This window comes from Rattus norvegicus, chromosome 7 (genome assembly GCF_021556685.1).
Source record: "Rattus norvegicus strain SHRSP/BbbUtx chromosome 7, alternate assembly SHRSP_T2T, whole genome shotgun sequence".
Lineage (NCBI taxonomy): Eukaryota > Metazoa > Chordata > Mammalia > Rodentia > Muridae > Rattus > Rattus norvegicus.
In genome coordinates, this window is record NC_141540.1 from 120,575,536 (window position 1) to 120,590,412 (window position 14,877).

The 14,877-nt window shown below is 50.1% G+C and overlaps 1 protein-coding gene across 5 annotated transcripts in view; it reads right to left on the minus strand.

Moving 5' to 3' along the window:
* The window catches only part of Csnk1e (casein kinase 1, epsilon), a 38,093-nt gene extending 25,102 nt beyond the window's left edge, over positions 1 to 12,991 (minus strand). For all 5 annotated transcript variants that reach the window (XM_087558832.1, XM_087558826.1, XM_087558825.1 and 2 more), the window contains exon 1: positions 12,921 to 12,991. The gene's annotated coding sequence lies outside the window, so the exon portion shown is untranslated. The remainder of the gene's footprint in view (positions 1 to 12,920) is intronic.
* Between the last annotated feature and the right edge of the window lie 1,886 nt (positions 12,992 to 14,877).

A 14,877-nucleotide genomic window follows, 5' to 3' on the forward strand; every position in this document is an offset into this window, starting at 1 on the left:
AGGAGAGGCATCTGGCTCATTTAACCCTCTCCAGGGAGGACAGAGCTGGTGCTCACTCTGTGGTTTCCAGAAAGGGAATTGGAGGTTCCTTAGCCCTCAGTCAGGGGTATGGATCAAGGGTGAACCTCTCTGGAGATGGAACCCAGCCAGCTCTGCCTAAAGTCACTCTCCTCCCCTTCTTGGTCATCACAGGTCCCTTGGAACAAGTCTTCTGCCTGTAGTTCACTGTCCCGGCTTCCCTTCCTCATCCTGTCATCTGCTCTCCATTTCAGGACTTGCAGCCTCTCCCTGGCCCACACCGGCTATGGAATCTCCGCTGGGTATTCAGGGGTAGCTGATCTTAAATGTTCCTAATTCCAACACACACACACACACGCACGCGCACGCACACGCACACACGCACACGCACACACGCACACGCACACACACGCGCACACACACACACCAGACCTGCTGAGGGGTACAGGGGTGGCTGGGCTCTTAGACTCCCTCTCCCAGATCTACCCCCCTTGGAAGGATGCTCCCCACAGTTGCCTGATCCCCTTCCTTCCTACACCCCCATAAGTCCAAGCTGTGAGTCCTCTACAGAGCTTTGCAGCTGAGCTCGAAGGGGAAACAGCCGTGACGCAAAACCCAGTGGAGGAGAGAGAGGAAAGGAGGGAGACTTCTCCCAAGCAGAAACCCTGCCTAACTCTAACAGCCAAGGGCTCGCCTTCAGCTCACTCTGCGTTACCTCTCAAACATCCTCCCTCCTCAACTTCCAACTTTCAAGCCCAAAGGTGAAGCTGGATGGCACCTCCCAGCTGCCCTCCAGTCACCCACGAGATGCAGGCAGACAAACCCACTCACCAGGGGCCACACCAACTTTGTACAGTTCTGTGTGGTCAGCAACAGATTTCCCCTCCCCTACCCCTGCTCCTTTCCGAACTGGACATTAGTACTGTTTCTTACTTTCACACCCCTCTTCACCACTGGGCACGCTAGAGCACTGGCCCAGGGGCTCAGGCACAGCCTTAGACATGCAGCACAGTGGGGATGAGCCCAGGACTTAGCCGAGGTCTATGTCCTTGACTATGGACCAAGTGTTCAGGTCCTAAAAACAACCTTCCCGGTCTGGAGGGATGGCTCAGAGGTTAAGAGCACAGACTGCTCTTCCAGAGGTCCTGAGTTCAATTCCCAGCAACCACACGGTGGCTCACAAACTATCTGCAATGAGATCTGATGCCCTCTTCTGGTATCTGAAGACAGTTACAGTGTACTCATGTACATGAAATAAAAACAAAAACAAACAAACAAACAAAAACCTTCCCTTGCATGTCTCTACCTATGATTCTCTTGATGATCTGGGTGCTTCTCTGTTAGAGCTCCGGGCCCGCTCTGGCCTTGGCCATTCAACTGCCTGGTCCGCTTTCCTGAGAGCCATATGCTCACCATGCACTTCTCTGGGGTTCCATGTTCTGGCTTTTCAAGAGGCTTCCCTGTCTCCTGATTCACAAGTCTATTGCTGGCCTGCCAAGATGGCTGACCCGAGTAAACTGCTTACTCCAGAGAAAACCTCAGGATCTGAGTTTGATCCTCAGAACCCATGTTAAAATAGAAGACTGATTTCACAGGATTGTCCTTTGACCTACATGGGCTCCATGACCTCTGTACCCCTACCTACCCATCATCAAACAAAGTTTAAAATCAGTTGTATAAAATCCTGCAGAACACTCAGTGCTACGGCACACTCCAGGGACAGTTTTGTTGTTGTTTATCTTCTGCTCCCACTTAGAGGACTTCGGTCCGTGGAAGCAGGAAGTTGGTGTGTTTTTTGGCCTCCACTGTGCTGTGGATATCTATAATAGTGTCTGGCACTTAGGATGCGTTTAATAAACAGCTGATGTAAAATGGACAGCAAAGAGACCTCTGTCCCCTGCTCCTGCCCCACCCCCCTTCTGTTCAAACATGAAGCAGCGCTATCCCCTCTTATCAGGCCCTGGCAACAGACCATGATGCCAGCCTTGACTCATAAAATGCATCCATCTCCAGAGGAGACAGTGACCTGTCAGAAAGCTTCTTCACCCAGACCTGTGAGGGACTAAGCCCTTGGCACCCTCCTTCTGGCTCCTGGTCCAAACTGTCCCATGAAGAAGCAAGTCCAGAGCCATGGAGGTGGCATAGGCACCTGACCCCTAGCCTGACAACCTGCAACTGCTTCCTGGGACCCAACTGGTGGGAGGAGAGGGCTGACTCCAGCAATGTGTCCTCTGTCTACTGCGGCAGTTAAGGACCACCAGGGCCATTTCTCCAGTCCCCATAAACATAAACATTTTTAAATTAAGAATAAATATTTTAGGGCTGGAGAGATGGCTCAGTGGTTAAGAGCACCCGACTACTCTTCCAGAGGTCCTGAGTTCAATTCCCAGCAACCACATGGTGGCTCACAACCATCTGTAAAGAGATCCGATGCCCTCTTCTGGTGTATCTGAAGACAGCTACAGTGTACTTATATATAATAAATGAATAAATCTTAAAAAAAATAAATAAAAAATAAATATTTTAGGGGTTGGGGATTTAGGTCAGTGGTAGAGCGCTTGCCTAGGAAGCGCAAGGCCCTGGGTTCAGTCCCCAGCTCCGGAAAAAAGAAAAGAAAAAAAATAAAAATAAATATTTTAGCCAGTCGTGGTGGTGAATAATCCCAGCACTCTGGAGGCAAAGGTAGATGAATCTCTGACTTCAAAGCCAGCCTGGTCTACAGAGGGAGTTCTAGGACATCCAGGGCTACCCAGAAAAAAAAACAACAACAAATAACAACAACAATAACAATAGTAAATATCTTAAATGTCTGGTCTCCCAGTGAGAGAACTGCAGAGTCCAGAGACTCCTTACCTCCCTCCACTGACTCCCACCCCTACAGACTGATGTCCGAGGAGGCTGGGGAGCTGGAAACAGGAATCCTCGTGATTTTGAGAGGCTGGCTTCTGGACGTGGGTGTAGTGAAGCATGCTTGCTTTCCCAGAGCTTCAGAAGCAGAGGCACGAGTGAGTTTGAAGTCAGCCTGATCTACACAGCAAGCTCCAGAATGGCCAGGGCTACCTGCAGAGACCCTGTCTCAAACAACAACAACAAAACCTAGAGACTGGAGAGATGGGTCTGCAGTTAAGAGCTCATAAGACTGCTCTTGTGGGAAGAAGCCCTGGTCAACCAGCCCAGTCACCTGTCACTTCAGCCAGGGGATCCAACACCTCTTCTGGTCTCTGTGTGCACATGTACTCTGTGCACATAACTGCCCTACACATATGTACGTAACTAAAAATTAAAAATAAGTACTTAAAACAACAACGACAACTAAAGAAGGAAGCTGTGTTCAAATGCAGACTTTTCTACTTTCTAACCAGACAATCCTAGGGAACTTCCTTAAAGCCTCTAGGCCCCATTCGTAAAATGTAAGATGTCTCAGATTAAAAATCCACAAATTGGCTGTGTGTGGCACACACCTTTGAGCCTAGCACTCAGGAGGCAGAGGCAGGCAGATCTCTGAGTTCTGAGGGCAACCTGGTCTACAGAGTTCCAGGACAGCCAGGACTACACAGAGATAATCCTATCTCAAATACAAAACCACAAAAACAACTTTATTCAGAAGAAGGCCGGAGTAGGAAGCAGTTGTAGGTCATTTTCTTGTTCTTAGAAGAGTTTGACTTAACTAGGTTTCCTTTAGTACTGTAAACTATGCCTGGTCACTTCCTGCCTCCCTCATCCCTCCTCTGAGCAACAACCGCCAGCCAGCCCCTTCAGGGGTGGACCAGGTTGGAAGGCTGGATCACTAGTCTTGCCCGTCTTGTTCTGACCTTCAGAGGTACCAGCAGGCAGCCCCTGGGAGTCTTTCCCAAGGCCCAAGGTATATCTCACCCCAGGGGCTTGCCAGTCTGTGGATGCTGCCCCACTGTTTAGTAGGGCCCCAGCTCCCAGTCCCTAGATGTTCCACAAAGTTCACTCACTTGTTCTTGCTCTCTCACTTTGTCTCTGTGTCAGTGTGTGTGTGTGTGTGTGTGTGTGTGCATGTGTGTCCGTGTGTGTGTGTGTGTGTGTGTGTGTGTGTGTGGTGTGTGTGTGTGTGTGTGTGTGTGTGTCCAGCCACAGTTTGGGTCTTTCTTCTAGCAGGCTATTGGTAATCCCATAATAAGCCACCCAGGTCAGGCCTCTGGCAATGGCTCCTCCTTCAGAGCCAGGAGGTCTGGCTGCAAGAGTCCTAGGTTTGAGTCCCATCTAGTTTCTGGACTTCAGTGGAATCTTGCAGAGTTCAAGTCTGTCTCTCTCTGAGGGCTGAGATGACCTGCATAGGTTTTCAGTCTCCCTGCCCTATACCCTGGGGTGGGGCTGGATGGGAACCAGCCGTGTTCCAGATCCAGGGTTCCATGGGGAATTCCCTGAGGATACATGAGCCTGGCTTCAGTGGGAAGGGCTTGCCACTTGCTACCCCCACTCAAAAGTGACCTCTCTTCTCTCTGGCCCCAACTCTACTCTGAATCCTGCCTCCAGTCTCTGCTTTTCACTTGGACATTCCAGTAGCCAGAGAGCCGCTGCCACCTTGTCCTCAGCTACCAATACACCTACCTATCCACACACAGAGCCGGGCAGATGTGGTGCACACCTTTAATCCCAGCACTCAGGAGGTAGAGGCGGGGGCGGGGGCAATTTCTGAGCTTGGGGCTAGCCTGGTCTACAGAGCAAGTTCCAGAACAGCCAGAGAAACCCTGTCTCTAACCACCACCACCGCAAAAAGAAAAAGAGAACCATCCACAGTTGCTCAGGGCCATGGTGACCTGGCTTCTAAGTGCCTTAGGCCCCATTTCACACCTCACATGCTGGTTGGTCTCTGTGCACAGCACAGCCTTTGCTTAGAATGACCTGTCCCAGACTCTCAATGGCTCCTGTACCCACGGTTCAAGTCACTTCTCAAAGACTTTCCTTGGCTACACCCAATTCTGGGACTGTGGAGTGGAACCTAGGGCCTCACAAAGCTATGGTCTGAGCCTCCTTTTACCTTTTGTCTTGAGGTCGAGTCTCACTAAGTTGCCCAGGCTGGCCTTGAATTTGCAATCTTCTTTGTCTCTTGAGTACCTGGGAATCCAGGCCTGCATCAAGAGGGACTTTTTTTTCTTTAAGATTTATTTGGTTTTTTTTGTTTTGTTTTGTTTTGTTTTGTTTTGTTTTGTTTTGTTTTGTTTTTCCGGAGCTGGGGACTGAACCCAGGGCCTTGCGCTTGCTAGGCAAGCACTTTACCACTGAGCTAAATCCCCAACTTAAGATTTATTTGTGTGGGGTTGGGGATTTAGCTCAGTGGTAGAGCGCTTGCCTAGCAAGCGCAAGGCCCTGGGTTCGGTCCCCAGCTCTGAAAAAAAGAAAAGAGAAAAAAAAAAAGATTTATTTGTGTGTGAGTGTTTTGCCTGCAGGCATGTATGTGCCTGTGGATGGTTGTGAGCCACCATGTTGATACTAAGAACTGAACCCAGGTCCTCTGCATGAACAGTTAAGTACTCTTGACTACTGAGCTATTTCTCCAACCCCCAGCCACACGGTCACAAGTGGGCTTCTTCTCTGACCTTTAGAAGCCAGTCTGCTTTATTTTCTTTTTCACACTACTGAGGCAGACTGAAAGACTGTTTTCCAAGGAGAAATCTTGGGGCTGGAGAGATGGCTCAGCAGCACACGTAGCTCTTGTGGAAGCCAGAGCTCAGCTCCTAGCATCCTCGTCAGGTGATTCACAACTGTCTTTGGCTCCTGGAGATCTGATACATCTGGCCTTTGAGGGCACCTGTGCTTTTATGCGTGCGTGCGTGCGTGCATGCGTGTGTGCATGCATGTACGTGTACACACACTCCCTGGTGGCTCTTTCCTTCTTCCGGTGGCTATCAGCTTGCTGTGCTGGGCCAGAGGTGAGCGAACCTTACCAAGCAGCTATGGGTCTCCTTTAGGACATCAGTTTCTAGAGGGGCCAGGAGTATTCACCACAAGGAACTCTAACATCTTCCACATACCCCAAAGACCCTTCACCCTACCCTCAGCTCAGCCCCATCTCCTCACCCATTCAGAGAGATGCCCCCTTTCTCGTAGGCTGTCAACAGTCTCCAAACATGCTTGCTCTCCACTCTCTGGGAAGTGAGGATTCGCTTCCCAAGGACTCACAACCACTTATTATCTGGGCTTGGGATGAGGATGAAGATGATTTCTCCTCTTCCTCAGCTCAGCGACTCATTGACTCATGGTCTGGCCATGTCACATGCCTGTCCACAAACACTTCCTGATGCCAGCTCCTTTGAGGGGCCCGAGAGTCCGCTCCAACCTGCCCACCCAGACTTGAAGATCAAACACAGGACTTGTCACTCATAAGAAAGACGGGCAAACAATAGTGCGAGAACATTCTAGAGAGGAATTGCCCTCTTGTTCTGAACCCAGGGCATTCTGTGTCACCCTCTGCCCCAGCAGGCTAGTGTCAACACTGTACTACACCCCAGCGCCCATACTGGTCTCACGGTCCTACACTCAAGGACACCTCTCCTCAGACTCCTGAGTGCCCAGACTGCGGGAATACCATTATATCCAGTGTTGTTTATTCTTTTTTTTTTTTTTTTTTTTTGGTTCTTTTTTTCGGAGCTGGGGACCGAACCCAGGGCCTTGCGCTTCCTAGGCAAGCGCTCTACCACTGAGCTAAATCCCCAACCCCCAGTGTTGTTTATTCTTAACCTGCAGTGGAGACTGTCCAGAGCTCTGACTTGTTTCCACAGTTAGACAGTGCGGTGGGAAGAAGCTGGTGCAGTGGGGGAAGGTAGGATTTGAGAGGCTGAGGAATTAGGATAAACCCAGCAAGCTCTCTTCTCCAGCCATTTCCCACTCCTGGGAAGCTGGTCAGCTGAAACCCAGGACCCTCTCACCCTCTCCTTGGGTGCAGATGGTCATATGCTCCAACAACCCCAGGACTCTGAGGGAAACATCTAATAGATTGCTCAGGACAGTTTTGAACCTAGTGTGCAGACCAGGGTTGGGGGAGAGAGGCAGGGGGAGTGACAGAGTTGGTATGGGTGGGTTAGACAATGTGTCTGGCTGCCTCTTGGACATGTCTCAGGCATTTGGTTTAATTCTGCAGCAGTCCTGTGAGTGGGACAAGCTCACGAGGGACAAGAGTCCCTACCTATATACAGGAGAAAGTCAAGACTCACAGAGCTCATGAGAACCTGAGTGCCTACATTCAGGGAACCGTGAAAGCCCAGTGAGCTGAGAGACCCGTCTTGGAGCCTAGAGCTGCTCTGCCACGGCTTCTGTGGTCCTTACCAATAGGGAACTGCTCCTGGTACCTGAGGTTGCCACTCAAAAGTCCCCTTTCACTTCAGGACACCACAAACCCACTCCCCACGGATGCTGGTGAACACTCAGGTAGCTGTGTCATTGAATGTGGCGCATGCCTTGAAGCCCATCTCTCAGAAGGCAGAACCAGGGAGGATCCTTTTGAGTTCCAAGCCAATCTGGTCTATGTAACAAGTCCCAAGCCAGCTAGGGTACATAGTGAGACCCTGTCTCAAAAACAAAACAAAACAAAACAAAACAAAAAACCCCTCAACAACAAAACACACACACACACACACACACACACACACAAATACAAAATTAGCTGTGCCCATGGTTGAGCCTCTGCAAGAGCCAGTGAGCATACATAGATAAAAAAAAAAAACAAAAAACCAAATCCACATTTGTGTTCTTATGCAGCTCCCCACGTGACCTTCCAGGTGTTACTTCTTCGCATGTGCATGCAGGGTCATGCTCCCATGAGTGTGCATTCAGGTGCAGGGCAGGGGCTGACACTGGTCTTCCTCCATCACCGACCGCCTTGTTAGTTTTAGAATCTCTTCTCTTCTTTTCTTTTTTCTTTTCCCTTTCCTTCCTTTCCTTTCCTTTCCTTTCTTTCCTTTCCTTTCCTTTCTTCTTTCCTTTTCCAGGCCTTACTGCCTCTGCTGAGAACTACCTCCTTTTAGGGGCCACCTTAATTTTGACATGGGGTCTGTCAGTGAACCTAGAATTGTCCAGTTTTGTCTAGACCGGCTGGTCAGCAAGCCCTAAGGATCTGCTTCCCCTGCACTGGGCATAGAGGATAGCAGCTACTCCTGCCTTTTCCACTGAGTGCTGGGGCAGGAACTCAGACCTCACATCACATGGTAATCACCTCACCAACAGCCGTCTCCCCAGCCCCTATGCAGTCTATTGTAATATTTATAATACGTTATAAAATTCATGCTCAAAGTACTTTCACAGGGCAGACAAGTAGGCCACATGTGAGGACACAAATTCTTCACTGGCTATTCCAAGGTCATGCTGGGAGGGATTAAAGAATCTTTCCGGGGTTGGGGATTTAGCTCAGTGGTAGAGCGCTTGCCTAGGAAGCGCAAGGCCCTGGGTTCCGTCCCCAGCCCCGAAAAAAAAAAAAAAAAAAAAAAGAATCTTTCCAAACCTTAGTTTCCTGTCTCAGAAATGGCCTGGAGGTGAGATGACCCAGTAGGTAAAAAGCCTGACTATTTGAGTCCCATCTCTGGAACTCATAATGGAAGGAATGAACTAACTCTACAAGTTGTCTTCTGAGACAAGTATGCTGTGGCACGCACTTGCACACACACAAACACACACACACACCAAATGTCTCGAAAATTGTGGGGCTAGAGAGATAGCTCAGTAGTTAAGAACACTTGTTGCTCTAACAAAGGACATGAGTTCGGTTCCCAGCACCTATATCAGGCAGTTCACCACCACCTGTAACTCCAGTTCTAGGAGATCTGATGCCCCCTTGTGGCCTCTGCCAGCATCAGGTGTCCAAGCAGCACACAAACAAACATGTAGGTAAAACACTCTCCCAGAAGAAAGAGGCAACCAGCACAGAAAGAGGAACATACTGGTGCCCTTGGATCCTGGCTCTACCTGGGGCTAATCCACCCCTCTGTGCCTCAGTATCCTATCTGTCAGATGATGACATCCCTATTTTGTGGCATTGCTTTGGAAGCTAGGATATTCTCCGTGCTAAGGTGCCTGTTTAGCAACACAAGTCCCTGGGTTCAATTCCTAGCACAAGAGTAAACTTCAGACTGGGGATGGAGTTCGTTTGGTCCGTAGGGCGGCACTTGGCAGCCTGCAGGAAGCTCTGGCCTCAAGCCCCAATACTACACATATCAGGCCTGGTGGCAGCACAGGCCTGCGTTCCCAGCACACGAGGATCAGAAGTTCAGTGTCATCCTCAGCTACATGACAGGCTCAAGTCAAGCCGGACTATGACTCAAAAACTAAAAACCAAACTCACCAGTGCTGTGAAGGACGCTGAGGTGGCCAGGCACGAGGCTGGTACTCTGCTGCTTTTGTCTCTTGAGACAGGCAGTGCAGCTAAAGGTAGTGTGGAACTCTCAAGCTCAAATCTTCCTCTCACCTCCACCTCCCAAGGGCTGCTGGCATTACAGACCTGTACCTCCAAGCTTGACCGGAGGTCTGGGTCTTGATCAGATCAGTGGAAGAGAAGTAAACGGGTCCCAGGCCCAAGGTAGGGACTTGATTCTGAGTTCTGGACCTCATAGGCCCTCTAACTGTTAAAAATGTGACTACGACTGGGTGCTGGTGGTGGGAATATCTTTTTATTTTTAGCACTCCAGAGACAGAAGTGAGTGAATCTCTGTGAGTTTGAGGCCAGCCTGGTCTACAGAGTGAGTTCCAGGACAGCCAGGGCTACTCAGAGAAATCCTGGCTCAAAAATAAATAAATAAATAAAAATGTGGCTACAAAATGAAACCTATTGGGGCTGGAGAGATGGCTCAGTGGTTAAGAGCACTGACTGCTCTTCCAGAGGTCCTGAGTTCAATTCCCAGCAACCACATGGTGGCTCACAACCATCTGTAATGAGATCCGATGCCCTCTTCTGGTGTGTCTGAAGACAGCTACAGTGTACTCACATGTATTAAATAAATAAACTTTTTTTTTTTAAAATGAAACCTATTGGCTGTGGAGGGGGAGCCATCGGCCCTAACTCTCACAACAGAACACAATCCTCTTCGATTTCCGGGTATAAGGGGACCTGGTTACCTACCACCTGGTTACCTACCACCCCGAGGCATCAGACCAGGTGGACAGGGACACAGATGGACCGTGAGTCCTAGCTGCAGGCCCCTGACACCTAGGTGCTACCCCAGGGCTCTCAGCCTCTGCTTCTCATCTGTGGAAGCACAGTGGAGGAGATCCCAGGAAAGCTCCAAGTCTCAGAGGGCAGCTGCAGGGGGTGGGGAAGAGAGGGATGAATGTAACTGCCCACCCTAACAGGAAGCCACAGCTGCCCCACCCCTAGTCCTAACACTTAACATCTGAAGGCAGTTAGGAAGCTCAGAAGGGGAGAGGCAGAGTGGGGTGCATGACTAGCCGTTGACCCAAGGTAGGAGGTGTAGTGAGAACTCCAGAGTTTTGATTTCTTTTAGTTCTTTTTTTTTTTTTTCGGAGCTGGGGATCGAACCCAGGGCCTTGCGCTTCCTAGGCAAGCGCTCTACCACTGAGCTAAATCCCCAACCCTTGATTTCTTTTAAAACCAGAGAACTGGTATAAGAATGCACTTCTGGGGGTTGGGGATTTAGCTCAGTGGTAGAGCGCTTGCCTAGCAAGTGCAAAGCCCTAGGTTCGGTCCCCAGCTGGGGGGGGTGGGGGGGTGGGGTGCGCTTCTGTTTTAATCCCAGGTGTGGGACACCGGGCTGCTTCAGACTGTCTATAGCAACTGACTGTGATTTGCCTTGTGCTCTAGGGCATGGTTTTGCCAGCTGCAGACAGTTTCTTCGACTGCGACACTTGGAATTCTGGGAAATTTTCAGGGTGTGTGTGCAGTTAGTTAGCAGCCGTGCTCAAAGAAGAAACAAGAAGAAATTAGGTTCAGAGTTCTCTCCACCACCACCCCCCATCCTTCCTTCTCTCCTATCTAGTGATAGGGGGTGACGGGGGGGTGGAGGGGGGCATAAAGGGTGGGAAAAGGAAGAACCCACACAGTAACAAAGACTGGCTATAAGGAGGCCTGGTTTCTTATGCACTGACAGGTAGTGAATGGATTTGGGAGCTGTCAGACCCATTTCACAGAGGAGGAAGTAGAGACTCAACAGAGACTCCTGTTTGAGTCACCCTTGACCCACACTCTCTTATCCCAGTCAGGCTCTGAGATCCTGTGTGCATGCACACAGCAGGCTCTGTGGAGGCCAGAGGACAAACTTTAGGAGTCAGCTTTCTCCTCCTACCATGTGGATTCTGGGATCTTCAGCCTTGATAAGCCATTTACCTTCTGGGTCAACTCACTGGCAAACCTCTCTTTATTCTTATTTTATGTTTGTTATTCTTATGTGTTTGGCCTGCATGTGTCTGTAGGAGGGCGTCAGATCCCCTGGAACTGGAGTTACAGACAGTCCTAAGCTACCATGTGAGTGCTAGAAATTGAACCTGGGTCCTGTAGAAAAGCAGCCAACGCTCTTAACCACTGAGCCATCTCTCCAGCCCCAACCCTGGGGTCTGCTTTTAAGACAAGGTCTCAAGTATCTTAGGCTGGCTTCAAACTCAAAAGGTAGCTGAAGTTAACCTTGAACTTTTGATCCAGTTCTGCATTCACATCTGGAGTGCTAGGATCACAGGGTTGAGCTACCACTAGAGGCTGGAGTAGTATGAGGGACCCAACACTTTGTAAAAGTTAAGCTAGCACTCTACCAATTTATCCACTCCAGCCCTCCACCTCACCTCACCCCTGCTTTTTGATATTTATAAGACAAGAACTCATACAACCCATGCTGTAGCAGAGTTCACCTCGAACTCTTGTCTCTCCAGCCTTTACTTCCCCAGGGCTGGGATTACAAACCTGTTCTACCCTGCCCACATGACTCTTGAACAAATCTTATTCTCTAATGCCATGTCTGCCCTGGAATTGAGCTCAAAGCCCCCCTGCACCTTCTCCTTTCTTTTCTTCCAGTCTGAATCTCTTCCTTGGGCGCATACCAAGAGGCTGACTCTACATGTCTGGTGGTCACTGGCCCTGCCTCTGGAACATTGTGTCTGCCCCACAGTGTGGGCCTATACTGTCCCCTTTGGAGCCTGTCCATCTGTTCGAGACCAGAGAACTCCACTCTGGGAGACCTCCCTCCTCAGCACCTTCTCTAGGTCCAAGGCTCTGAATGCACAGCGCCGTTCTGCTCACATTAGCCCTTTATGCCTCAGACCACACATCTGGGAAGGAAGCTCTCTGTCTCACTCCTCAGAACAAGGTGGTCTTTCCCCACTGTCTGGCGGTAGGGCTCCTGACCTCTCCTCTCCAAATGCGGCTTTCTACATTACCTTCATCTCCCCTCACTTCCTTCCTCTGGGGTTCAGAACATTGCCCAATCACTGGCCATTTCTCATTTGTAACACTATCCAGCCCTTAATAAGTGATTACACACACATACCGGGATGAGTAACAGCAGAAGATGCTCATACAATGTTGAGAGAAAAGCAAGACATAGAAACTGTAAATACAGTATAGAAAACGACGGCCAAATCCCCTGAGCACAGAAAGACTGCAAGGACATACACCCAAATCCCACGGCAGCTCCGTTTGGGTCTCAGGAACGCTGAGAACGTCGTCCTTAGTTTTCTCAGTTTAACAACTACTCGTTCAGTGCACACTTCTAAGAACAGCATCATATAAAACAGTAATAATGTATTTGTGGTTTAAGCATTTCAGACCAGCTCCTTCCGGCTTTACTTCCCGAGCCTCGAATACCTCCAAAGCCTACGTTTTCAAGTTCAGGTAAGTGAGAGACCAGAAAGGAGTTTGGAAGCATAGTTCCTCCAGCCACCAGCACCCAGCTCCTTCCATGCTTTGCCAAGCCTGGCCTCTGAGCTCCTCCTGTGGGGCTTACCTGATGCAGGGAGGTCAGCCTCCGCAGCTCGGCTCTAAGACGCGCACACCTGTCACTCTAGGTGAGGACTCGCTCGCCAGCCGGGAGCCCCGGAGGAGGGAGTCGGAGGGGGCGGGGCGTGACGTCACCAAGCCCCGCCCCCGACTCTCCTGTCCCGCCCCGGCTTCCCAGCCCTGGGGGTTCGTGGTTCTCATGCTTGTTGGGTGTCCACACTCACGCCCTGCGTGCCTGGGCTCTTGGCCATCTGCCCTGCCTCCTCCTCCCACCCACTCCTGTTAATGTGGAGCCGTCAGACTCTAGGTTGAAGCTATCTGGGACCGGGAGCAGGGATCTGATGCCCAGTGTGTTTTCTTCTTTTTATAGATGTTCTCTACCCCTCAACTTTCCCCTATCCCGCCTCCCCCTGCTAAGGGTTCCGGGAGAGGGGGTTATGGAACCCTGTGGGTTGGGTAAAGGTCGCCTGGTTCAGATGCTCCTACAGTCACATCGCTACACACAGGTGACTCAGGAAAAGAGGTCTCATTGGAAAGGTGCTAGCTACCCCAAAGCTTTAAAAGACAGGTTTGCTTTGGACCAGCCAGTTTTCTGAATTCTGTCCTAAGAAAGACATCTGCGATACATATAATTGTGGGTTTTGTTTGTTTTGTTTTGTATAATGGTAAAAACTGGGGTGAGTCTAAAAGTCCAACAAAGTGGGGAATTGATGAGTAGCCAACTACACAATAGAAGGTTATGCAAGCATCAAAGGCTATGTTTACAAACAGCTTATGATAATATGAGGAAATATTATAATATTAAGGGAATTAAAAGCAGGATGTAGACACAGTCACAGTTGAAAACAAAGCACAATTTGTGCATGGGGAAGAAAATGCTCGCTGTGCCCTTGGTGGGTGGAGGCATGGCGAGGCTTGTTTGGATCTTTCTTTTCAACCTTTAATGGGCTTATTTCACTGCACGGAATTCTTTTACTTTGCTCTTGTGCGGAGGGCTTTGTGAACGTGAGGCAAGCACCCTTCCACCAAGGCTTCACTTCCTGAAAAGTCCCCATTAGCACAGCCCCTCGATGCCCTCCCATAGGCCAGGGGGAGGAAGAGCTACACTTCCCTGAGTTAGAAGGAAATGAAGATCTGAGAGGCCCTTTCTTCAGTCACATGACTAGGAAGGGTCAGAGAAGGGCTACTCTGTCCCAAGACCCCTTAAACTGACTTTTAGCAAGTTCCCAGACCAAAAGTGCCACCAGCTTCAGTTGGGCTAAAGGAATTGGGAGGTGGTCATCCTCTACGATAGCCTCAAAGGAAGTCCATGATTCCGGGAGCCACTTTGTGTGGGGACAGTCCCAGCTTCCCTCCTGTAGCGAATGAGCCTCTCAGGACCCAGGAGACCCTGGGGTGACCACTGTAGCAATGGGACAGAGGCTCCCAGGGGAAGGTGTGAGCTGAAACGTCGCTAGAGAACTCTGCTCCATCTTTAATAGCTTTCATAAGCTTTCTGACTTGGTGTGGTAGTAAGTTCAGTACTTGGAGGGGCTGAGGCAGGAGAATTGAGTCGGGGACATCTGGAAGGAAAGGGGAACATTTCAGACATGCTTCAGTGAACATCTAAGACTCCAACACCAAGTACAATACCCCATCACTCCATGCTCCACACCACGTACCTCTGTTCCGTTGCTTCAATGTGCACACCCCTGCAACAACACCATCACCATCACCACCACCACCACCATCACCACCACCATCACCACCACCACCACCATCACCACCACCACCACCATCACCACCACCATCACCATCACCACCACCATCACCACCACCACCACCATCACCACCACCATCACCATCACCACCACCACCACCATCACCACCATCACCATCACCACCACCATCACCACCACCATCACCACCACCATCACCACCACCACCACCATCACCACCACCACCACCATCACCACCACCACCAT